Source organism: Schistocerca piceifrons, chromosome 1 (genome assembly GCF_021461385.2).
Source record: "Schistocerca piceifrons isolate TAMUIC-IGC-003096 chromosome 1, iqSchPice1.1, whole genome shotgun sequence".
In the NCBI taxonomy this organism is placed as follows: Eukaryota; Metazoa; Arthropoda; class Insecta; order Orthoptera; family Acrididae; genus Schistocerca; species Schistocerca piceifrons.
The window spans coordinates 696,883,589-696,911,507 of record NC_060138.1 but is presented as its reverse complement, the minus strand read 5'-3'; positions in this window follow the sequence as shown (position 1 = coordinate 696,911,507).

The following is a 27,919-nucleotide window of genomic DNA, read 5'->3' as shown; positions in this document are numbered from 1 at the left end:
GCATAAGGGCAGAGCTGTCTGGTAGATGCCCGTATGCCCACAGCTACACCAATTCCACATTAGTTGGAATGTGAATGTGTATCGTTCCTACTTTGCTATAAAAGCTATAACGTGACCATCAAGATGTGCGAGCTTACTGCATCGACCCTGAAAGATTGGAAAATAGAATGAGCCGTAAGGTGACAGGGAGGTAACGATTTGCCCAAACGCGTTCCTGTACCGTGCTGCTGACGGCTGGCCGCAGGAGAAATACATGCGTAATGGCGCAAAGCAGATGGCGAATAGGGGTTGATGGACCTCGAAGGCGATCATTTGTCAGTCTCATAACTCTGGTATCGTAATTAGAAAAATGGAACTGTGGACTCACGGGCAGGCAGCTCAGCTCGCTAGTGCGTATGTTCCCCCGTAGTACCCTCATCATTACATCCGAAAACTGATTAGTACGACTACAGTTCTGTGAATGGGAGGGGTGGCAAGACGTACTGCGAAATAGCACTAAATGCCTTCACTGAAAACTACATAGAACACACAGTTCGAAGTCCATTCACAATGAAAATATGTTACATCGAAAGGCAACAAATAAACATGATATCTTTGAAGGTGTCCTTGTTGAAATTGGTGTCTGTGACCATGAGGCGATTGTAGCAACATGTTTAAGAAAGTACAAAGGATAACTAAAACAAACATTTTCAGTAAACTAGATAAAGAGGTAGTTCAAACATTTAGTTCTGGTCAAGAGCATGTAGAGAGAAGTGCGTGAAGAGAAGTGTAAGAGAAGAAAGATCTGTTTTCATCACTTTACGATTATCTTCAAATTTTTATATTATTATTATTATTGTTGTTGTTTTACTAGCATCTTGACGTTTGGATTGAGATTACTGATCATCCGACGCATTGCACCAGTCAGGTGAACCTCAATAAGACCTCTCCGCCGTCCGGTGTGGCAGTGCGATTCTAGGCGCTTCAGTCTGGAACCGCGTGAGCGCTATGGTCGCAGATTCGAATCCTGCCTCGGGGATGGCTGTGTGATGTCCTTAGGTTAGTTAGGTTTAAGTAGTTCTAAGTTCTAGGGGACTGATGACCACAGATATTAAGTCCCATAGTGCTCAGAGCCATTTTTTTGAACCAAGACCTCTCCTAAGCTTCGGTTTTGTTAATTTCAGTAGTGAAAAAAAAAACAACACTTTCACGCAAATTTCTTGGTACCAAACATACTGCAGACTCGAACACCTGTTCGAAACAACCGCGCAATTGTTCTCGAGGAAAGTTCTTTTAAAACATTTCAATATTTTCTGCAGTGCGAAATTTCTCCCTGAGCACAAACTTCACTGAAAATTAATGAGCTCCAACTGAATTTCAGCAGGCGCACTTTCAATGTCCGCTGCAAACGGAGTTGCAAAAAACATCTAAGTCAAGTTCAAATCGATTTAAGTTACTCAATCTATTGTCCAAGTTTCCTAACAAATTCATAAAAATATTCGCTCAGTGTCTCCTTTTCAAGATTTAGTTCATTTATAACTAGTGCAGCATCCGAAAAGTGTCCAAAAGACCTTTCCGAAAGTTACTTTATTCACAACACCAATTTTCTTTCAAAACAAAAAACATCGGTCTATCCTGCAAAGTTGTACTCAAGACATTAAAGTACTTTAAAAGGTCAGTTAGAAATGCAAGATATACTGTCCACTGGGACCAGAAAATTTTTTGCTGGCGGTCATTTGATGACTATGTTTGTGATTCAATAAAAAAAGTAAATCCTCTTCCCAATGCGGGTCGAAGCATAGGGATTTGACCAATTTTCGTTTAAAGCATCTCAACTCTTCCTCAGCCAATTACCACTCACTAATTTTTTTCCTACCACGAACGTCAAAGAGACTTCGACTCCGACAACACTACTAGAAAGAGTAAAATACGCTCGTCTTGCAGTGCGCGCATCGATAACAAACGAGTGATGTTAGCAGAGGTGTCGTGGGGGAACTGTTGGCTGACTGAGCCCACCGGCAAGGCGCATTTGCTCACCCCTGGCCTTCACGAAGGACAGGAGAAGCTGATGTGAGGGAGCACGAGTTGCGTTTATTGAACACAAGACACAAGACCGATTTACGTCTACGCGTGGTCGACGGTATATAGGATGAGAGAATCTGACCCACAAAGCAATCCGTAACGACTTCGTGGGACAGGCAGGTATCGTTGACGGTGATGCGGCCGGAGTGCGTATAAGTAACATCAAGCCAGCAAACACTCGGAATTGTTCGTACTTCGTAGTGCGAGCGAGCTTCTGTCTTTCATGCACCATGTGACCCTACGCGGAGGCGGTGGCGGTGTCTACTGCCTGCAGTTCCGTCTGACAAATCTCGTACAGCTCTCTTACTAGAAAGCATGAAGACGCCGTAATCTCACAGTACACACATTTATCAACTTATCCCCATCGCTATTGTGCAATGTGATCCTAAATAAAGCATTTAGTCAAGATGAAACAGGTAATTTAGATTCTCCAGTACGCTAATTCAAAGAAGACGCATTTCACCTAGATCTTCCGTTTGTTTCATCAAGCGTACTCAAAGCTTAATTTTTTCATCGGATGTCTGTGCAAGGCAGTTGCTGCTTAAAATGAATGTAATTTCAGGAACTAGTTCCTACGCATTTTGCACCAAATACACTGCATAAATTTTACTTTATCAACGGACAACGTCTGTAGCGGACAATCAAAATTAGGACACTAAATTAACATCTACACATCTACTGATGAAAAAAACACGCGTCTCTAAGACTTTCCACACAAAAAATTCTGTCGTATCACTTTGCATGAGCGTTGAAAATTATTATCTCTACGTTTAATTTTAAAACTGGGTGGTGACAACAGTCTGTTTTAAAGATACTTGTAGCAGGTGCAGCTACATTATTGCTGCACTAATAAGTGAAATGTACTTACAGGCACTGTGCTGAAGTGCTGTCTTCAACCGACGAATCTTGGGCGTACGGTACTAAGTTTATGTATAATAAATTATTTGATAAGGTATTGAATTTACAAAAAGTTCCGGAAACGGACAGTAGCAGTCGTGTGTTTCCTGGTAGCACTTCTCTGGACACGAATTAACGTAGATATTGAGTTGACTACAGGGAAACTGTCCAGCTGGTACCAGCACGAGGCAAGAAACGCTGTGAGAAGCTGATAGCTGGAGAGCAGTTAGATGCTGGAGGGAAGCGGGAGCCATTAATACCGATTTGTCAATATTTGCGGAAACTTTTCACCTCACAAATTCTGCTTTCCGCCTGGCGAAAAACAATATCCACGCCGAAGTTTTGATTCCCTTGAGTACACGGCAATGGCACGAGAGAAGAAATCAGAAAATTTATCTGGGGAGAAGGCGGCGGCTGGCAGAGCTGGCGATCTGCTTCTCGGTAACTGAACTTCAGACAGACGTAATTCGTACCGTTTCTGGTCGAGAAGACGGTTAAAGTTCGTCAAACATTCAATCTTGCATTGAATTTTTTAAAAATTTATTACGAGCAGCAAACAAAGTCAGGTCTAATTTAGCAACCGCACTTTCCGACAGGGTTGAAACTTTTCTTATTAGTAAAAGTCTAATACCCTTGTTGTAATTCCAGCCCTGTGCACTGTTCCAACCATTTGCAGTCTATAAAACTCCAGTGAGAGACAATTACCACTAGTTTTGTGCGCTGTGGACTGAATGGTTCAAAATGGCTCTGAGCACTATGGGACTTAACTTCTGAGGTCATCAGTCCCCTACAACTTAAAACTACTTAAACCTAAGTAACCTAAGGACATCACACACATCCATGCCCGAGGCAGGATTCGAACCCGCGACCGTAGCGGTGGTGCGGTTCCAGACTGTAGCGCCTATAAACGCTCGGCCACTCTGGCCGGCGACTGAATGACATTCATGATTTTAATCACTTGCAGTAAAGCTTGCTGGATTTGTAGAGATTACAAACTGTCATGAGATGATTTTGCCTCACCTCATAGTTAATGCTTTACGCCGAGGTGACAAAACTCATGGGATAGTTCCTAATTTCCTGTCGGGCCTTCCTTTGCCAGGCTTTGTGCGCCAACTCGACGTGGCGTGGACTCAAAAAATCTTTGGAAGCCCCCTGCAGAAGTATTGAGCTATGCTGTCTCTATAGCCGTCCACAGTTGTGGAAGTATTGCGGGCGCAGAATTTTGTGCACCACCTGTCTTCTCTATTACGTCTCGTTAGTATTCTACGAGATTCATGTCGGGTGGTCTGAGTGGCCAAATCATTCGCTCGAATTGTCTAGAATATTCTCCAAACCTGTGACATTGCACACAGTCATCCATAGAAATTCTATCGTTGTTTGGGAATATGAAGTCCATAAACGGCTGTGCGCTGTCTCCAAATAGCCAAATATAATCATTTCCAGTCAATGTCGGTTCAGTTGGACCAAAGAACCCAGTCCACTCCCATGTAAACACAGCCCACACCATTGTGTAGCCACCACCAGCTATCACTGTGACGTTTTGACAACTTCGTTCCACGGCTTCGTGAGGTCTGCGGCACACTCGAGCCTTACCCTCAGCTCTTACCAACTGAAATCGGGACTCGTCTGACCCGGCTACGATTTTGAAGTCCTCTAGGGTACGACCGATATGGTCAGGAGCCCAAGAGAGGCGCTGCAGGCGATGTCGTGCTGTTAACAAAGGCACTCGAGGCGCTCGTCTGCTGCCATGGCCCATTAAAGCCAAATTTCGCCGCACTAGCCTAACGGATACGTTCGTCGTACGTCCCACACTGATTTCTTTGTTATTTCGCGAATTGTTTCTTGCGTGTTAAAACTGACGAGTCTATGCAAACGCCGCTGCTCTCGAACGTTAAATGAAGACCGTCGGCGACTGCGTTGTCCGTGGTAAGGGGTAATGCCTGAAATATAGTATTCTCGGCACATTCTTGAAACTGTAGATATTGAAATATTGAACTCCGCTAACGATTCTGAAATGGAATACTTATACGTCTAATTTCAACTACCATTCGGCGTTCAAAGCCTGTTGATTTCCGTCGTGCGGTCATAATCACGTCGGAAATCTTTTCACGTGACTCACCCGAGAACAAATGACAGCTCTTCCAATACTACCGCCATCTGTATATGTGCATATTCGTATCCGATGACTTACGTCACGTCAGTTTGTACCACAAGTGTCAGTACATCGTTCCGTACACTTTGCCAGCAAGATACTTGTGAAAGCCTTATTGCCATAGAGAAGCCAACACACCACTTTTCCAAGTCCACATTACTCCAAAATGCCGACGTAAAAGGTAGGCGTGTATGTGAATGTTCTATGCTAAAATGTAATTTTGTTTGTGAATAAATAAAAGTGCACCTGATTGGCAGATGCTTACCAGGACGTGTCGTGCTATTCCAGATGTCAAATACAGGGACTTACAGAGTGTCCTTAAGACCATAGCGTCTCTTTACAATTGTTACAAAGCTAACTGATGAGATACCTGCATCTATTTCGTGTTCTGAGCGGTTATCGAAGTGTTTAATCAAATAAATTTGCGTAATTCAGGCTCCTTGTTGATGGGTGACATATTGTGAGACGAACTTAATATAAAATGGCTTCTTCTCAAGAGAAAGCATGATGTATGTCATGATTTACTGAAACAAAATCGGACCTGAAGCTTCAGCTGTACTTCAGAATTAAGCATGAAAGAGTTATACCGTCAGTTCATACACGCGACAAGAAATACATGCAAGCAGAGACAGTGTTAGGAAAAATTTTAGTTTTTTTATTTATCAACTACGCGTTTAACCTGAGTTAGCCATCTTCAGGCTCATCTTAATATGATATTTCTTAGGACGATCCTTTAGACAGTGTAGCTAAAGGGCATCGTCGAGTACATCGGGCCAATGTTTATTTTTATATTTTTTTTATTTTTGCTCCTGTGAACGTGCACGCGTTATGCAGGTCTTGGAGTCACTCACGTCCATCTAGAAAGTATTTACTGAGGTTAACGAAGGCGATGTTGGCCTGATGTACTCGACGATGCCCTTTAGCTACACTGTCCAAATGATCGTCCTAAGAAATACCAAATTAAGATCAGCCTGAAGGTAGTTGATAAATAAAAAAACTTAAATTGCAACCAAGTCTGGTTTCAACTAATACTATTCAGCGAGTTAGTCGATAGATTAATGTGTCGAGTGGGATCGCATGTGATCGAATCATTGGTCCATTTATCTTTGGCTAGACAACTATAAGTGCGCTTGTTTTACTTGGTACTTTTCACGGAATACGTGGTACCACAAGTACTTCACCTTACACCAACAATCATTTACAGAGAATATAGTGCATTCCCTCGTTGGTAACTGTGAGAACTGCATATTCATGAGTTTCTAAATGAAACATTTGTAGACTGGCTTCCTGGGAAGCCTATTCAACAGATATTACTCCTCTCGGTGCTTTCTGCGATATCACAGAAAGGGAACAAATCTGCGTGACATTGGTGACTTCAGGCAGACGATTAATGATGCCGTTGGCTTAACTGACCAGCATCTTCGACAGCTAACATAGCAACATATCAAGTATCGCCTTGATGCGTTTCGCGCATATAATGGCCCATTTTAGAGGTGTATTAATTGGATAAAAAGTCTTACGTATCTATCATTTTTTGTAGTAAATTTAGCGTATATATGTTTTCGTTTCTCTGCGTAACATGTTTCTGAATCTGTAAAGTGACTTTTTATGGACACTCTGCTTGTTGGTTTCCCAAAGGTGTTACAACAGTCATGTATCGGAAGCGGATTCGTGAAAAAATATGCATGCATGAACAACAGAACTAGAGATAGCAGTTGTGATGTGGAGGAACCGACCGTCGCCACGACTAATGGGTTATTTCGGCATGCGAAGTGTGGCGACAGCCTTCGCACTGACAGTCGACTGCAGGGTGGGCAGGACACACAGTATTATTGTGTCTGATCGCAGCCAGATGGTGGGCTTAATACGCAAAAAAGACACTCCGTATAAGAAGCCGTGCGGTAACCGCGCCTTCCCACTTGACACCGTGGTATGGGTGACGTTCAGTACCTCACCTCGGCGATGGCTTACGCCGTCAGATTCAAACGCCGTGGGCGCAACGTGTCACAATTATCAATGTCTACATCGAAGATTTCAGCAAGATTAGAGGGAGACATTTACGAGAATGTGCTTTTGTGCACAAAGTTGTATGGAAGTGAATCAAGAACTGTGAGGAAACTGGGAAAGAAAAGAATCGAATAGGTTGAGCTGTGGTGCTATAGGATGATGTTGAAATTAGGTGGACTAATAAGACAAGAAATGAGGAGGTCCTCAACTGGAGTGGTGAAAGAGCAACATGAAGAAGGGACAGGATGATAAGACATGCGTTAGGACATCAAATAATAGCTTCCATGATATTTGAGGGAGCTGTAGAGGGAAAAAGCTGTTGGGAAAGCCAGAAATCGGAATACATCTAACAAATAATCGAGGTTATTGTTGCAAGTGCTATTCCGAGATAAAAATACTGGCAAAGAAACGGCCAAAAGAATGATGGAAAAACTGGACACAGTGACCGAGCGGTTCTAGACGCTACAGTCCGGAAGCGCGCTACTGCTACGGTCGCAGGTTCGAATCCTGCCTCGGGCATGGATGTGTGTGATGTACTTAGGTTAGTTAGGTTTAAGTAGTTCTAAGCCTAGGGGACTGATGACCTCAGATGTTAAGTACAATAGTGCTTACAGCCAATTGAACCATTTGAATGATGGAAAAAATAAAAAATCCATACTGAGCCACCTCCTTGCTTTAAGATACAGAAGCTATGGCTTAACGGTTCAAATGGATCTGAGCACTATGGGACTTAACTTCTCAGGTCATGAGTCCCCTAGAACTTAGAACTACTTAAAAATAACTAACCTAAGGACATCACACACATCCATGCCCGAGGCAGGATTCGAACCTGTGATCGTAGTGGTCGCGCGGTTCCAGACTGTAGCGCCTAGAACCGCTCGGCCACTCCGGCCGGCAATAATTTTATTTTTACATGAAAGCCTGTACCTATGGCTTAACGGATATACGTCTCCTTACAACACATCACAGGGCACTGACGATAACATGGGAGCAGAATTCTAACAACGGACATTGTGTACCAAATCGGCATAGCTAATTACTATGAACAGACCAGTTCTTTTCCCAATCAAGTTGTTAAAATGTTTTATTCACAAGTAGCTTAGTTCAAATACAAGGTCTTTCACACTGAAGAGCCAGAGAAACTGCTACCTGGTATACCTGCCTAATATCGTGTAGCGCTCCCCCTCCCCCCGTTCCCCCCCCCCCCCCCCCCACCCACCCCGTTCCCGGACCACGCAGAAGTGCAACCCGACGTGGCATGGACTCGACTAATGTCTGAAGTAGTATTGGAGGGAAATGACACCATGAATCCTGCACGGACCATGAATCCATAAATCCGTGAGAGTACGATTGGGTATAGATCTCCTCTGAACAGCACGTTGCAAGCCATTCCAGATATGCTCAATAATGTTCATATCTGGGGAATTTGGTGGCCAGAGGTAACGTTTAAACTCAGAAGAGTTCTGGACGTTTAACATGTCGCCCAAGTCCGTCGGGCCGGCCGCGGTGGCCGTGCGGTTCTAGGCGCTCCAGTCTGGAGCCGCGCTGCTACTACGGTCGCAGGTTCGAATCCTGCCTCGGGCATGGGTGTGTGTGATGTCCTTAGGTTAGTTAGGTTTAAGTAGTTCTAAGTTCTAGGGGACTGATGACCACAGCAGTTGAGTCCCATAGTGCTCAGAGCCAAGTCCGTCGGAATGCACAACGGACACGAATGGATCCAGGTGGTCAGACAGGATGCTTACGTACGTGTCACCTGTCATAGTCGTATCTAGACGTGGGGTTCCATATCACTCTAATTACACACGCCCCACAGAATTACTGAGCGTCCACCAGCTTGAACAGTCCCCTGCTGACGAGCAGGGTCCATGAACTCATGAGGTTGTCTCCACACCCGTACACATTCATCCACTCGATACAATTTGAAACGAGAATCGTCCGACCAGGAACATGTTTCTAGCCATTGTTGTTGTTGATGGACCCAGGCGATGCGTAAAGGTTTGTGTCGTGCAGTCATGAAGAGCACACGAGTGGGCCTTCGGTACTGAAAGTCCATATGGATGATGTTTCGTTCAATGGTTCGCACGGTGACACTTTCTGATGGCCCAGCATTGAAATCTGCAGCAGTTTGTGGAAGGGTTCCACTTCTGTCACGCTGAACGATTCTCTTCAGCCGTCGTTGGTCCCGTTCTTGCAGGATCTTTTTCCGGCCGCAGCGATGTCGGAGATTTGATGTTTTACTGGATTCCTGATGTTCACGGTACACTCGCGAAATGGTCATACGAGAAAATCCCCACTTCATCGCTTCCTCGGAGATACTGTGTCCCATCGCTCGTGAACCGCCTGTGACATCACGTTCAAACTCACTTAAATCTTAATAACCTGCCATTATTGCAACAGTAACCGACCTAACAACAGTTCCAGACACTTGTTGTCTTATATAGGAGTTGCCCACCGCAGCGCCATATTCTGCCTGTTTACGTATCTCTTATTTGAATACGCATGCCTATATCAGCTTCTTTGGTGCTTCACTGTATAATACTAGATTGATATCTTTGTGATGAAAATCATAATAGCTGGCAGGTAGAGGCTTTCAGAGGATTATTTAGTAAAGAGTTTTTATGACCCAATAAGGCAAGGGAGATCGAGGAAGCAAAGTGCCAAGATGGCGAATTTTGCATTGTGGAACCTTTTTGAACGTGCCAGGTGGGGGGATATGAGTTAAGAGTAATATATTGCGTAGCTTCTCTGCCGGGACTCACCCGGGAAGAACGTTTCTCAATACTAGCCTGTGTTTCTACTAAATAGGGTGCGATCGTCATGGAAAACTACATATTGTTTGTACTGCTAATGATCTTCCCCACCAGCGGCAGATTTTAGACGCGTTGTTAAACGTACAAAAATACAAAACAGAAAAGAATGTGAACTTAATACATTGACTGGGAACAAAAGTGAAGCACCAAGAAGTGGAGGAGGAAATGATTCGAAAATTCACTGGTTGAGAGTGTGTGGGATTTTATCTCAGTGATTACAAAATCGCGTCACGTTTACAAAGAAGTCGGTAGTATGAGCTCACTTACCAACTCAGTCTCACCATGTTGCAATCCCTCTGGCTTGGTTGGATGCACTGATTCGCTTAGCCCTACACGTTGAGCTCGGCCTTTCTGCGGCGTAAAGACTATTTATAAACCGACAACGAAGATCAAGAAGGGTCTCAGATCGACAAAAGTGAAAAGGGAAACACTTGTTCTGTCGGGAATATACCACATATCATTTACGTGTGGAAAAATCTGTGTTGTAATGACTGAACGCTCAATCAGCACCAGGGTCGTCGAACATTAGCGACTTTCCAAGTTGGGGCAGGTGGAGAAATCGGCGGAGCACGTACTGTCTGAGGCCGATCACATAAAAAAGTCGCCGAAACGGAAGTTCTTGCTTTACGGACGAGCTATCATACCCCCTTGTTCAGGGAAGTTATAGAAATATACACACATGACGACAACTTTAACCAGAGAGAAGGAAGATTCAAGGTGGACGGATCCTGTATTCCAGCGCTGCGGTGAACCACCGTTGCAGGTAGCAAGAGGAGAATCACAGTGGTAATGTCCACGGAAAAGCCCTTGGATGTTGGTGCGCCAGCTACATTGTATAATATGCGGCCACGAGCTCGACTCCAGTCTACCACCAGCAATGGAGGATGAAACTCCTACATCCCAGCCACTTTTGTTGGCGAAACGTCAGAGAATGAGCAAACAAATGTCCGACGAAAAACCCGTGGTCAGAAGCCAACAGGCAGTTTGTCAGATCTGGGAATCTTACTGGCCACTGGAATACCTCACCATCATGCACAAGATTCATACAGAAACGTGCCGTCAGTGGGCGAGTGTTGTCCTGTTGAAAAATGGCATCACGATACTGTGGCACGAGAGGTAACATTTGACGATGTAGATGTCTTTGACGTACTGTTGTCTCATCACCGGTCCCTCGGTCTACCAGCCATGATCCGAAGTCAGACCGATGGCATCCCACACAGTGATGCCAGAAGACACACCGCAGTGCTTCTACAAAACATTGGAAGATGCCACCTCTCCTCAGGTCACCGCCATACCCGCCAACAATGTTCATTCGGAGTAGTGCAGATACGCGGTTCATCGCTGTGCACAATGTGATGCCATTCATTAGCAGTCCATGCTTCCAGGTCACTGCACTACTCGAAACGCAGCAGTTGGTGTTCTGGTGTGAACGGCAGCGTACGCATGCAACGAGAATTCCCTGGTCTGACTGTTGCCAGCACGCGGCTAATGGTGCGGATTGACACACAGTGTTGCAGGGAGTCCACTACTTGCTCTCGGTCGGCAGGCGCAGGTGTGAAGGGATTGCGATGTGGTTTTCGCACAACACGGCGATCCCCTATTGTGGTGGTCAGACATGGTCGACCACAACCTTGACGACGTGTATGCCTGCCCTTACGTTCCCACGCAGTCCAACATCGTTTCGCTGTCACACCCTAATACCTCAGAAATCTAGATACTGCCAGACTCGACCAGCAGATTAAATGGAGACCCACAATGAGACCCCTTTCAAACGGTCAGGCACTGACAACGCCATCTCGCACGAGTTCGTGGCATCTCAGAGTCCTTTGCAGAGATTACCCAACACCTGACGCTATTCAGGGCACGTATGTACCCAACCAGGACCCGAAACAACGCTAAGCCACGAACAGCGCTAGCTCATTTTGGTGTCCGTTCTTCGTGTCACAGAGAACTGCATTCCCCCCCCCCCCCCCCCCCCCCCCCTACAACCCCCAACCAAATAGCACGTACGTATAGGACGTCACGTTGTCTAAGCTCCTTCTCCGACAGACATAGAGGAGAACGAAGGTGATGGTTTGGCGAAACCAGCGGCCTTGTCACGTCTCAGACTACTGCCTTCCCATTCCCACACGGAGGGACCGCAGCAAACAGACGGATGTCTGTCGCAGCCACCGGCTTCACTGTTTTTGCACTCATTTTACGTAACGATTACGCTTTTCGGATTTTATTAACGAACTAGGCGAGGCACTGATTAGCACACTGGACGCAGGTTACAATCCGCGTCGGTCAGCCTGATTTAATTTTTCCGTAATTTCCCTAGATCGCTCCAGGCGCATGGCAGAATGGTTTCTTTCAAGAAGGGAGGAAGGAAGATGGAGTTGAACGTCCCGTTGAAATCGGCCGTGCCCTTGGCAAGCAACCGTCTCGCCATCTGCAATTTAGGGAAGGAGTGACAGTTATCTGAGTACTCAGAACCACGCAGTTTTTAGTTAATCTCAAAATACGGACAGACTAATATGATAAATCATGCTATTAAAATTAAATTTTTCACACAGAACAGAGAAACGAAATCCACAAAAACAGATACTCCTCTATGCATAACAGAGCACTTCTCGCATTACTTCACTATGAAAACTCTAGTTTTCGACAATAACCACCTTTGTCAGTGAAAGCTACTGACTGTCGAAAGAGTTACAGAATCACACAGGTGTGACCATTGAGGGATATGGCGCTACTGACTTACGATCTGTGTTGGAAACCGGCACCGTCATGTTAGATGCCCGAAACAACGGCTAGCTTCTGTTTGCAAATGCTTCTCGTTGTTAATTTCAGCACGTAACAGTTGTTTTAAACGGAAAATGGTACTGTGTAATATGAATACCACTGAATCAGGAAGTGGTTTTCAGAAATTTTTCCGGTCCTAAATGCACATATGATCAAGTAATAAAACGCTTTTTGCCTCGCTAATTTAATTTTCTTTTTGTTATACGTTTCCAATAACCAATAAGAGAAGTATGTCCTGTGAAAGGTTGCTTTCATAATTCAGCATTTTCCTTAATATGGACTGATAAAATTGATATTCGGTCTATCTCCTCTCCCCGAAAATGCTGTGGACGTATTTTGAAAGGCTTGGTCGGTTTCAAGTGCTTCCTTATCACGGAGTTGACCCAGAGAGCTTTTCGAACTGGATTTATAGGAAATCTAAAGCCAAATGATAGATAAAAAGCGCTACAGTAGAAGTAAAGTGTGTAACCATAATTAATGTAAACAAAAGGAAATGTCCCTTGAAGGAGTCCACTTACGAATGAAATGTCATTCCTGTACACTTTTGGGTGACAATCAGAAAGATTGGTACACCCATAAACGATGCAAGCTGGTGTTTTTGATGAAAACACTTCCACCAGAAGCTAATATTACGTCAACTGACACGTTGGACGTCAGCTTCAAGTTTGTGATGTAATGACAACTCTTCTTATTGTACCTCCTGTCTGTGCGGTTGGTCCCGGCGGAGGTTCGAGTCCTCCCTCGGGCATGGGTGTGTGTGTTTTTCCTTAGGGCAATTTAGGTTAAGTAGTGTGTAAGCTGAGGGACTGATGACCTTAGCAGTTAAGTCCCATAAGATTTCATACACACATGTGTGTGTATAAAAGATTTAGATGTGCCAATTGCAACCAGAGATTACAATAACGCCAACGATGAAACGCCACTCGCAGCGCTTTTTTGCCGGTGGCATTTCACTGTTGTCTCCAATGTAATCTCAGGTCGCTGTAGGCACTACTCAGTGATGTCTGTACCATGTAGTGTTCTTGTCTCTGAGTATACAACTGCAGCGTACCTACAGATTCCAGTTGTCTGCACTGTCTGCCAGATTTCGATCGATCTGTATGTGAGTAAGGGTTATTTAGTTATTTCAGATTATAAATCGTATGGCATGAACTACAACAGTTACTGAAGCAGGTAATTATCAAATCAGCTCCACTTCATTGCAGTTCTTCATTAGAAGACGCTTACATAAACAACATAATTGATTTTTTCTTTCATACCCATTTATAGTAAATAGGTACGTGCTCTGTTCAGACGTAATATTTATCAGTAGTGGTATATCTGAGCAAACAATGTCTTCTCTATTGAAGAAGCGTTTGCATTGTTTACAACTCTTGATTTTAGGAATGACATTATTTAAATTTTTGCCTAAAACAGCAAATAATTTATGAGTTTGAGCTGCATTTCCTGTCGTTCTTTTGCACGACAGGTAAAAGTGTTTGTAGAACGTAAGTGACATAGTGCAAAATCTGTTCTACAACCAACTTTTCAATGTCCACATCTCATAAGATTTTTGAAATGTTGCAGCATAACTGTCACCGCTTTTTGTACTAGTGGTGAAGCAGTCCATCCTTTGCTTCAACAGGAGTCTGTAAAATTCGTTGTAGTAGGCTCTTGCGCGCGCAGCATTGGAAATTATTTTCTTTTGTGGTCGCCAGGTTGTGGTTGGGCAAGATAGAAAGCATGAGGATGGAAGCTTACGCAGCTGGAGATCGACGTCTAGTTTTGATCACTGGTGCTTCTGGGCTAGTTACATTTCTCTGATTCCGTAACTTCTTCGACAGTCAGTTGCTTTCTTAACGAAGACATTAGTGATTATTACCGAAAGCTAGTATTTTCGTAGAAAGTTAACTCGATAAGTGCGCCGAGAACAGTTTATATTGCAAATCCGCCGCGAGAGACATCGTGGTTATCTAGTGACTGTACACTATCCGGTCAAAAGTATCCGACACCCCTACGTAATGCGGAATTGGGCGCTGGACATCACGAGAGGGGGATCCGCCAATATAAAAGCAGGCGAGGAGCGTTGTGTTGTCAGTAGAGAAACGGTAGCAGCAGAATGGCTCCGTCAGGAGAGCTCAGCTACCTCGAACGCGGACTAGTCAATGGTTGCCATTTGAGCAACAAATCCGTCAGGGACATTTCATCCTTTTTAAAGCTGTCCAAGTTGACTGTTGGTTGTATCACAGTGAAATGGGGATGCGAGGGCACAACCACAGGCTAAACCAAGAACAGGTAGACCTCATGCACTGTTGGACAGCAACCATCGTACACAGTGGAGAGTGATTTTCATTGGAAATCACCCGAGCAACAAATCCGTTAGGGACATTTGAAACTTTCTAGAACTGACCAAATCTACTGTTGGGGATACGGCAGCGAAGAGGAAATGCGAAGGAATAACCACAGCTAAACCAACTTATGTATCGATGGACACTGATCATTGGACATTGCGAAGGTTGGTTGTAAAAAAGCATGAAATCAGCGGAAGGAAGCACTTGTGCGTTCCAAAGTGCTACCAGTAGCCCTCATAACACAATGACTGCGAGTAGGGAGTTATAAAGAATAGATTACAGTAATCGAGCAGCTCCTCATAGGCTACACATTTCAATGGTCAGTGGTAACCGACGCTTGAGGTGGTGTAGAGAGCGATACTTCTGGACAGTTGCACAATGAAAACAAGTGAGTTGCAGTGATGAATCACGCCATGCTCTGCGGCAATCAGTTGATGGGTTTGACTTTGGCTGCTGCCCTGAGAGCGTTACCACCCAGTAAGTAGTGCAAACAGTGGAGTGGGTTGGGGTTGCCGTGTAGGGGTGTTTTTTGTGGTTTGTCTGGTATTCCGGTCCGGCGAGTTCGAGTTTGAAGGCCCACCGGAAGGTATGGAACTCGAAGACAGCCGCTGGGCGGCGCTGCTGCACCTGTGGGCACTGGTGTTACTGCTGCGAGGACGCGCCCACCTTGCCGGCATGTCAGCGCACGCGGCGGTCCTTTAAAGCCAGCAGAACAGCAGCTCCCCAGTTATTTGTGATTTCTCTGCGCTAACGTACTGATGTCGCTACATATTGTTGTCTTGATTCTGAAATCGCTACATCTTGGGTTTCTTGGTTTACTCAATGGACGTGTTTTTTTCTAACGTGACGTCTCCGTTGTTTGTCTTCTCTAATTGTTGTCCATCTGTATACTCTCCAGCGACTCGCTGTGACGTCCTTCGCCAGTCGGTCTGTTCCTACAGGTTCTCGACTCATTCCCTCTGTTGTAAGATTCCAGTCACTATATTTAGGGTGTAATCTCCTTACTGCACTTAAGAAAGTGTTAAATGTGGAAGGATATGAACAAATTTTACAGCAGTTTATACTGCTTGCACTAGAGGAACAGTTTGGAAACGATTACTGTGTCGGCATGACAATGCACACTTATATACAACAGAATCTGGAAATCAGTGACTCATTGACAATAACGTTCCTAAAATGGACTGGGCTGTCGAGAGGCCCAACTGACCCCAATGAAACACCTTTGACATAAGGGAGAACGTCGACTTCTCTCCAGACCCCAGCGTCCAACATAACTATCTATTCTGGTTTAGCCTCTTGAGGAAGAATGGGCTGCCATTCCCCCACGGACATTCAGATACCTCCTTTAAAAGACTCCGCGAAAAACACCTATTCTGAATCTACAGATGCTATGCATGTGTGTATATTTGCCTTTCTTCAAATTTAGGCCCTGGGCAATTCAAGCCCTCATAAAAGCGAAGAGTGGAGCACCCCACATATTGTCCACTGAACAGGTCTGTGGATATTTTTAAGTAGATAATGTATTTGTAATGGAGAACATGACGAACTTTCTTAGTCTCTCATTTTGTGTTTCTCCTGAACCTAACCACTTGAAACATATGCAAATGGTGAAAATTGTTGAGATGGTTCAAACGGCTCCGAGAACTATGGGATTCAACTTCTGAGGTCATCAGTCCCCTAGAACTTAGAACTACTTAAAGCTAACTAACCTAAGGACATCACACACATCCATGCCCGAGGCAGGATTCGAACCTGCGACCGTAGCGGTCGCCCGGTTTCAGACTGTAGCGCCTAGAACCGCTCGGCCACCCCGACTGGCGGTGAAAATCGTCTTAAATAGTTTGTATTCAGTGTGTCAAGCGCCTTTCCACAGTTTGGGTTAAGAGTCATCGAGGGTCGCTATTGTCTGTTTACTACTTACAAAAATTAGCGAACTATGGTATTAGTCTATTACTGCGCAGAACTGAGTCAGTAAGGAAGTTGTCTTGATTGGTACAAATATTCATATAAGATGGTCACACGTGCAAGAAAAAAAGGGTTTCAAGTCCTAGTCGCGTGTCAGGAAAGATCTGAGGGCATTCCATCACAAGGATTGATAGAAAATTCATTACATGGTGATGCATAAAATTCTTTAAACTACTGCGTCATGTGGTCTTAAAATCCGTCTGCACACGAGACTTTACAGAAAACAGACGCTGTAGACTGGAAATCACAAGAGTTCCGACTTACCGCTTCCTTTGAATTGTAAGTGAAAGAAACCTATTTGTCATGGGATTAAAAAAAAAATTACCAACGTTCTATTTCTCCCCTTACTGTGATCGTCACTCTTACGTATAATGTAACGCGTATTTCAGCATGTTTGATGAATCTTAACCAGATTGGCGTCAGATAGAATGGTTTTACTTCGTATCTGCATGTAATGTGTACATATTTCCTTTCTTTCCGAGGTAAGTCTGGCAAGACTTTCAGATAACAAAACAGTACAAGCCTTGTTATGTAACAGGCTTCGATACGATTTAAACGAATTAATTTGCATGCTGGATCGTACACAACGTCATTGCAGTTGAAGGTTCAGCGTTATCGGGATAAGATGATTCTACGTTAGTGGGTCTGAATAGACGGACATGTAAATTTTCTTCAATCTCAGAGGTTCCTTATCTATTCCATTCTTGTTAGATGTACTGGGTGGCCCAAAAAGGATGGTCGGATTTGAACTGCGTAGTACCATTGAAAGGTGAGGAGGGGGGACCACTGCCGGCCGTCAGCAAGTCGGCCATTACACCCAGTTTGCCACGAGATGGCGCAGTGGACGGTCGAGCATCGTGTTTTTGCTGTGGAACAGTTTTTCAGAAATGATGAATCGTTTATTACTGTGCAACGATTGTTTCGACAACGTTTTGGTGTAGCGCATGATGGACCCATTCCAGATCGCAGATCCATATCACGTTGGGTGACTGCATTCCAGACAACAGGGTCTGTCAAAAGTGGTAAATCTACAGGGCGTACACGTACGGCAGTTACTCCACAGAACATTGATGATGTTAGAGCGTCAGTGCTGCAAAGCCCGCGTCGTTCCACTAGGCGTCGTGCTCAAACTTTAGGCCTCAGCCGTAGTTCGTTGCAGCGTATTTTAAGCTATGAGTTACAGTTTCACCCATACAAAATTATGATCACGCAAAAGCTGTATGATCGTGATTTTGAGCAGCGAAGACGATTTTGTGAATCAATGCTTGACATTTTGTGCTCTAATAATGATGTTGTGCTTCTTATGTCAGATGAAGCCCATTTCCATTTAGACGGCTATGTCAATAAACAAAACTGCAGGTATTGGGCAGCAGATAATCCCAGAGAATTGCACCAAAAGCCTCTTCATAGTGCTAAGGTAACAGTCTGGTGTGGAATTTCAAGATTGGGGATTGTTGGTCCTTATTTTTTTGAGGAGAACAACGCTACAGTCACAGTGAACTCGAAACGTTACGTTAACATGCTACGTAGCTTTTTGGTGCCGAAACTGCGAGAGTTACATGTAAATCGAGATCGAATTTGGTTTCAACAGGACGGGGCCACGGCCCACACAGCCAATGACTCCATGTGTGTTTTAAGGCGGATGTTCCCCCACCACATCATCTCGCGTTTTGGAGATGTCCACTGGCCCGCGAGATCACCTGACCTCTCAGCCTGTGATTTTTTCCTTTGGGGATACCTAAAGTCAAAAGTCTACGTAAAGAAGCCCCGAAACTTAATTGATCTGAAGGAGGCAATCAGTGCGGAAATTATGGCAATTCAAGAAGAAACAGTAGTGAAAGTGATGGAAAATTTCGAGGAAAGACTTGTGGAATGCATCACCGAGGAAGGACACCATCTTCCGGAAGTCATTTTCCGTACATGATTTTTTGTGGTTAGTTCCTGTAATTGGGTGCCTGGGAGCATTTAGTTACGTAATTGAATAAAATTAATTTGTAAAACTGATGGAGTTATAGTTATTTAAAATGTGACCATCCTTTTTGGGCCACCCTGTACTTATTTATTTTCAACGAATCTGATAGTATAGTGTTTATGTTATTGGACTCGGAGAAATTCGGTTACATAACCTCAGTAAGTGTCCTAAGTGCGTCCAACTGAACTACCGTATCTCTGATGACATCCAAGATAAGGGGGCGTTACTCTCTAGTTCTCCTCTTTCTTGCAGGTCTTATTTTCGGTGCTCTTTAAAAGAAAAGACGATTGTTCGTTCAGTGCTTGATGGTCCTCAAGATGTGAGGCATCGAATCATCTATTGTGTGCACAGCAAACGAACTCTGTCTTCTATTGTAATACACAGCAGACGATCGTACTGATGCTTATCCAACCCAGGGCGCTGAATCTACTACTATGTTTTACAACTTCTTCAAAAGAAAAATTTGCTACGCGCTCCACTTGTTACATAACAGAACACATAACTGTCAATCGTGTAATATGTACAAGGTGGTCAGAAACAGCCCGAAAAAGCTTGTAAGAGTATCGCAGGCGCGGTTGTGCTGAGGAAGAATTGTTTTCGAGTTAATTAGCACTGAAGTTAGCCCATCAGACGGTCGCGTGCGCAGATTCAAGCGGTCCACCAGAGACGGTGTCGCCAGACACGTGCTTCGTTCGGTTTGCTAAAATCGACGGCAGTAAGGCAGTAAGGATCGACCCGAGCCAATGGCTGGGCAGTTTCGTCTCATATCATCTATTCTATGAGAACAATTAACACTAATGGTACCTGGCAGGATTCTCGAATTTGCGCACGCGAGTACCTAGTTGGCTAACTTCAATGCCAGCAAGGGGAATTCACCATCGCACCCCCCTCAGATTTAGTAGTACGAGAGCCCAGTGGACAGCCTGTCAAAAACTGAACACAGATCAGGCATGAAAACAGGAAAAAGGTGTACTGGACTGTGAAAGAAAAAGAAAAATAGAAACAGTGAACCGTCCAAGAGTAGGAAGTGTAATATGTAGCAGACGGGAAGAGAAACAGCGTCGTGGTTAAGGTGACTACCAAGCCGGGAAGCCTTGTGCAAAACTGCCAGTGCCCCCTTTTTTCTCTCTGTTCGCTTTTTTCAAATTTGAGTTTGATTCGTGGTGTGACGTCCGTTTGCGACAGCGAAACGTATAATAGGGTCCTATAACGACAGTTGATTCTGCACAACTACTTTATTATCAGCCGAAAGGTAGTGGCTTTCGAATGGGAACCGCAAACTTTTGATGACAAGGCCACTAGTCAGCCGAATCCTACACCGGAAAATAGTCTGGTGTGTCGTACACGGCGTTAGTGACAGTATGACTGCCATATGATAGGGATCTCTTATCAACGCACCTAATTTGCACAACTGGTAAGTGGATGAGATATACCTTCTTGCCCGATATAGGTGTTCTTATGAATGTCAATGTGGTCACTCCCAAGGAAATTATGAAAACATAATAGTTTGTCACATAAGTTGCAACAAATGAAGCCAACAGTTTCACAATCACACAGTTTCTCTGTGCTCTGTCAAAACATATGTTTTTAGCGTTTCTGAAGTTGCGTTCCGTTTTGGAAGTCTTGACTCCTAAATTCCTTTCTTGTGGCTTAGCTCACACCTGTTTCTTTGTTGTTTTCATTTCTGTGAGACGTCCTTGTGGTGTCTCGCCTGCTCTCACTATTCACCACATTTACATGCGACGGTAAGGTATTATCATATCACTCACATTCAATAACAAGTGTGTAGTATGACAACTGCCAAGATTACAGAAAGAGGTCAAACAGTTCAATGACTGGACGGAGAGTTCATAATGTTGTGAAAAAATAATGGCGCAACTTGTCGAATTTTTTCTCTGCAATTATTTCTCAGCACAGCCTACCCTGTAACACACTTACAAGCTTATAAAACTGTTCTGACAAAACTATATGTAATATGATGGCACTTTTGTGATACTATCCGTCGCGCATCAATATTTCGACTGCATACCTAATCTAAAAGTGTCTCTGGCCTCTGTTACGGGAGCTCTGGTTTCGATTCCCAGTGTGATACTTCGACTGTCTTGTATAAATAAGCAATGACACTGACACAGAAGGCGCGTCAAATAGAAAAGTTTAGCCCAAGCTGTCAGCCACACATTTCCTGCTGTAGTTGTGTTCCTCGTACGGGCGGTTGCATGGAAAAACTGCATGGTTTTATTTCTCTTCAACTACTCTCGATTTTGTTAACTTCATACCAAATGTGATATTTTTGATTCTGACAAAACTGTACGATAAAAGGCACATATTTATATTTGCGATCGATTTACTATTATGAACAGTAGTGTTCAGAAACCACTTGAAAGTAAGATGGAAGGCCGGAGAAAAAAGTCACTTCGACTGTTTCAGTGTTAGCTGTGGTGTGCTAGTGCCGCGCGATATTATTTGTGACGCTATCGCCTGAGAAAGTAAAGCACCTGCGCCTTACTTCGTTATCACACGCCCAGTGCTTGGAGTGTTGACGCTCTGAGAATAACATGTTCTCAATTTCGTCTGGTCTTTCCTTAGCCGCACTCGAATAAGATAAAGGCCGACTGCATATAACAAGCCAAGCAGGCAACTGGTGGCGTGGCTGAGGTGTCTGAATCACGCCAGCATGATTTGATAACAGCTGCAGAAAAATGAGCATCATTCTAATCTAAACCGTAGGTGGCATGTAACAGCCGAAATGCAGCTTCTGATCAACACATTGTGCGCAAATGTTGTTGGATGAGTCCAGAATTTTGTACTGACTAATGGCGTGAAGGCTCAAGTTCACGGTGTCAGTGAATCGTCCATTCATTGGTAGTGAGCTTTTCGGTTGTTTTCGACAATTAGAATAAAGACTATCGTTGTTTGCCATTCTCTATCACATATCAACGTCATAAATTTTAAAATGTAATGTATTTCCGTTACAAGTACAAAGGACACAAAAAGAAAACAATGAACTATACTCCTTCCCTTTCCAGTGTTCCCTACGCTCCAGAGGAGATATCCAAGGGTGCTCACGCGCGTGTTATTAAAACGTCTCAAGCCGTGAGTCGACGATCCTACAATTTGTAATCATGGTCCCGCGTCCTCTTAGTACGACCTGGCTTCCAACATTCAACTGACATACATCTATGAGAATCATCCTGGTCCAATAGAGACAGTGGCAGTCAGGTGTGCAATCCATGCATCTGAGGCAGCTGTGGATGAGACCGAGTGCCGCTCACTGCCGTTGCTACTGGGCTTAATGCCCGAGGCTGAGCATTGTGCATCAAATTTTCATTGACCAAACTTACGAGTCTGAGGCAGTATCAAAGTCTGAAGAGACATGTGTAGCAGTAAAAGATCAATCTTTTTTCACTCTGACTGTTAACGACATTTTCTGTCTATTGTGTTAATACGACTTGTTACTACTGTCTACGACCAAGAATTCTGCATGCATGCACTGCTCTTGCTCGCATGCGAAGTTATGTCGCCTGTCTGCACACTATCCACTCTGTCACGCCAAACAGTCTTACCGGAAAGAGGTGGGAAACTACGAATGTGCCGCATTTAGATGGCAATGGAGTCGCACAAGGGACGCTGAACGTCTTGGATGCGGATTGGTTTCATATTTGATAACAACATAGATTGCATATAAAAATTTTTCAGTGTTATTTAATTATTTTTGGCGAGCTGAATACATAATATAATTTTTATCTGGTACAAACTGTCGGCAAACGGACAGCCACAGCAGTTTGACAGATTTTTGCACTCATGTAACTGTGACGTATTTAGTTTCATAATCTAAAAAAGCCTTTCACATGCATATGTCGGCTGAAATAATTTTTACGTTTGGAACCTCGATATGGAGATGTGGAAACGCTTCCCGAGTAAAAACATGTAGACCACTTCAACAGTTATAACGTAAACTTAAGTTTGTGTTCTGCCTTAAGGCAGATCTTGTCATGGGGGAAGCCTCGCCAGAGAGGTCCACCGCATGAGCGTCTAGGGAAGTGATTCCAGTGGTGGTTTCCCATTGCCTTCCACTGATGATGACGAAATGATAATGAGGACAACACAACACTCATCCCTGAGTGGAGAAATCGCCGACCCAGCTGGGAATGGAACCCGGGCCCCTTGGCGTGACAGACCGCCGCATTGACCACCCAGCTATCGGGACGGACTATAACGTAAAAGAATTTGTCTTTTAAGCGGGAATTACACTGCAGATCAATCAGTTCTACCTGCACATGCACAGTGTCGCTTTCAACTGAAACGGCAAATGACCTCGAAAACAGATGTAAGATTATTCACTTGATAGAGAAATGCTTCCATCTACGAGGCAGATGACCATTCAGTTGGCACACAATGAGCTGTGGAAGATCTTGCTCACAGATTAATATACTGGCGAGTTTTGGTACATCGTCATCATCAGAAATAGAATCAAACCAAAAAAAATTCCTCGTCTTGATACCTGTCTTCACGAATGTTATATTTTCAGTATCTAATGTTCCCATTTGGGTAAGACTTGTTTTTGTACTTGATTCTGTCTGATGACGATGTCTCACAACTCATTAATATATTAATTTGCGACCAAGACCTTCCACAATTCATTGGGTGCCAGATGTAAGACTGGCAATGTTCTCAGAATGTTTAAAAAAACTATTCCTGTAATACTTTCAACACCATAATGAACTCTTCAAAATTCGCGTTTTCTTTTGTGCCAGAGATCTTAGGAAAATGGACGGTGTTTTTCTTTTTAATCAGGAATTGCCCCTTCCACAATGCGATTTTCTTTTTAAATGCGTCCCCAACAAATAAGAAATAAGGTTTTTTCTCCACCTCACAACGACTTTCTGTGGGTAGTGTGCAGTCCTGCTTCCTTTTTTCCTCCAGAAGCTCAACAATAGCGAGTCTTAAGCATAAAAATCCTTCCAGGCATGTCCTTTGACTTAACCGATGTTATTTTCAGTAATATATAGCGTATCCATACTCTTCGTTCAAATCCATCAATTGTTACTGATAATCGCGTGCTTCATGCCGGCTAATTTAGCACAAAGTGTTTCTTGAGGTACAGAAAAATGGGATCCCGTAGAAAACGTCTTTCGATTATTGTAATGTTTTAGTCTTTCATTTTCACTTTATTTTTAAATTTTTTCTATGCGGTGTTGTAATGCCATTCTATAGCAAGTCTGCAGTATCCGTCGATTATGCGACAGTAGAATTGGTGTTGGGAATTCTCGTAACTTCTCTTCTGTGATTCCCAATCATTTTTAAAGACTACCTCTTTTTGTGCAAAGAACCACTGGATGTACGAATTTCCTTTATACCATAAGTAAATAGCAAAGTATAGACGGCGCCGACACTATGATACCCTGAAACCGTAGCAGGTGGTCCCGACCGCAATATGCCGCACCAAATGTAGGAAGAAACAATGTCGCATCGCAGTGCTAAGTCAAAAGTTGCGCTTTACTGAGTAGTTTCGAGAAGTACAGAGCAAAGCCGAGATGTACCAAGACAGGTACTGTTCTACAGAATACAGTAGAGCCCTGGTAATTCGACCTAATTGGAGCTGAGGCTGCCTAGAATTATAAAAAACTGAGATAATAAGGAAATATCACTAAATCAATGGGTAATAAATATTTAATGAGCACAATAATGTTCAAAAATAAATAAAAACAATATAGTACATACCTCTGTTACATGTACATTTATTAGCATACATTTCTAAGCAGCAAAAATATCAGTGACATGTTAAAGAAATAGTACATAGTCTTTTGTTTTAAAACAGAACCTCGTTTTTAGCATCGATGTCAGGCCATTTTCTGAAAAGCAATGTGTCAGTTGCAGTAACCTACGCTTGCTGCTCGATATAAGGCAGTGCCACATCTACTCCTAGCGCTGCTAAACCTTCCGTGTGAGCGATCACTAGTACAGTTTCTTCAGGCATTTCCTCCTCGTCACTGTCTTCAGGGAGTTCATTAACCATTTCAGCTGTTGCAGGATCGGTCACTTCAAACTGTTCATCACTGTTCATCCATTCTGAAACACCACAAGCGCTCGCATTTTTATATCCAGTAAGTTTCTTCATCAGTTCCGCCAACTATAGGTCATCTTCGTCTGTACTGTAGGTATCCGTTTCATTCAATAAAATCTGATTCTAATACTTTTTAAGTGCCTCCGCCATTATTTCAGATGATGAATCGGCTGTCCAGTTAACTACGTCTTTTATCGTAGTACTTTTAAAAAAAACTGTTGAGTGGTTTCTTCACCTTCTGTTATTTGTAGAAGCGTCTGAAGCAAAAGACGATGATATCTCTTTTCCAAGCATTGTAAAACGCCTTGGTCCATAGGCTACATTAATTGCGTCGCGGTAGGGGGTAAGGACAATGCGCGAATACCGTCACATCGTAATTCCTCCTCATAAGGCTATGAACCGGCGTTGTTACTTTGGAAGGCAATCACTTTTTCTTTAGGTATCCTTTGGTCTTTGGAACAAAGCTCTTCTTATAATATATTTGACCATCGAAGCAGATTTTTGGTGGACGTATGTAACAGACAGTAATATTTTGTAAAGTTGTAGGCTTGTCAGGCTTCCCTATTACCAGCAACTTCAGTTCATGGTCTCCACTTGCATTCGATGCAGCAAGAACCGTTAACCTCTCGCTACGGTTTTTGCAGCCTGGGGCAGCCTTTTATTCTTGGGAGGCTAGAATTTTAGGTGTGAGTTTTTAGAGTTTAGCCCTGTTTCATCAATGTTACACAGTTGATCAGGAGTAAAATATTCTTCGCGTATAATTTTTCTTAATTTCTCACAAAGCTGCGTAACAGTTTGAGAATTAACAGAAAGTTTTTCAGCGCAAATGTCAAGCTGTCTTAGCTGTATCCCTTCTTCGACCCATCGAACCATCCTGAACTTACAGTGAAATCGTCCTTACGTTACTTTAATTCATTTCTAAAAGATACAGCTTTTTATTGCAGAATACGCGCTGAAATTGGATTTCTATTTCGTCTTTGTTGAGTAAACCAAAGGAACAAAAATTCACTCGTTTTTTCACAACCAGATTTCTTTATTGCCTTCCGTACAAATGATGAAATGGAACACTTGTCCGATGAAAACTTTTCAATATTGTCTCTGTTTCTACGCCAATCTCCAACTGTTACTCCACCGACTCCATACTCAGCTGCAAGTTTTTTTAATGTTTCTCCTTCGTCAAGTCTTTTCAAAGACTCGAGTTTCACATCGAACGGCGCAAATTTTCTCTCTCTCCTACCACTCATTGTAATGTATGAATTAAAACATTAAGAAACACACAGTTACATACATACAGTACACTCTACATACGTAAACAATACTTAAAAATTAATGTGAGACAGGTGGGGTCACTACAGTACGCATGTTTCCACACAACCAACTACAGTACGTACAATAATAGTGAGCAAATGATGTAAAATGTGTACTGTATTGTTACTCAGGCGTGCTGTATTTTAATGACTAGTGTTGCTGAGTAGGCACAACAATGTGTGTACCACTAAGGATGGTACGCACTGTACACCTGATTGTCAGGTGGTCCCAAGTAGTGAGCGGTCGATAAAGAAAGAGCAAGCGCACCCCTCGAAACCTAATGGTACCTGTCCATTTGTAATAGAAACGCAGTCTTAGGTCACGGTTATGTCTGTGCGTTATGAACGAAAATCTTAAGTGGAACAGTTTTATCTATATTTTGCATGAAAAACTGAAAGAAAATTCAAAATGTAATACATCCAGAAGTTCGTAAAACGTACATGTGAATAACGTATAAACGGGTTTTTACTTAGTTCTTTCCTTAAGACCAAGGTGAATTATACAGAACCTCGAAACAGCGGGCCTCGAATTATTGGGGATCTACTGTATTTTGCAGATGCATAGCTGTTGCCTCTTGATGGATGTGAAAATGTCGTTCTGTAGCAGATACCAGGTGATGTATTAGAAAAGACAGTTTGCTGCTGCAAATGGATCGCCTGTTGCTCCGTGCAGCATCAGAGCTGCGGCTGTGCTCACGAGACACGGGCCAGTGGGCTGCGCGACAAAACACGGAGCGGCGGGTCGGATACCGGAACAGTGACACGGCGCTTCCCGCGGGCAATGACGAGGCCGGTGTTTGCAGGTCGCCGGTGAAGGCTGCTCACATCGCCGCTTCCGAAGCGCTTCACGGCCCGCCGGCCGGTGTACCAGCAAAAACCACCTGCCGTGCCGCACTGTGGTCTTCCTGGACCACGGCTCTACACTCCATTGAAGATACACTGATACACTGCATTTGTCTAAACAGAGGAATGCAGGGCAGTGCAGGAGAGCATTTCACTGGCGAGTTGTCCTTTATTCTTGTGAGCCTATCGTGGTCACGATAGCATTTACTTCTGTTTTACGAGGACATTCCAAACTGACTTAACCTTTATTTTATCCCATCGTTCGTGGTGCGTTATTTGTCTCTTCATTGCAGTTGCCAGTATGTAGCACTTTGGTACATCTGCAGATGACAGGACAATCACTAGAAGTACGAGGCGCGTTTTTTAAGCAAGGTCCGTTTGAACATAAGTACACAAAGAAAGGTTGTTTCAAAAAAGTAAATTTATTTTCAGAAAGTGCATACTTCACTCTATTTTTTGACATAGTTGCCAAGTTTGTTGAAACACGTATCATACCTCTCAACCAATTTTAAAATACCCTCTTCATAAAAACTTGCCGGCTGCTCCGATAACCAAGAGTTCACTGCCGTTTTCACGTCGTCGTCATCATTGTAACGGTTGCCACTGAGATGTTGTTTGAGGTGGAGGAACAGATGGTGAACGCTCTGCGCAAGATCAGGACTGTAAGGTGGGTGGTCTAAAACTTTCCAGCCAAAACTGTCCAATACATCGTGGGTTTGACCTGCAG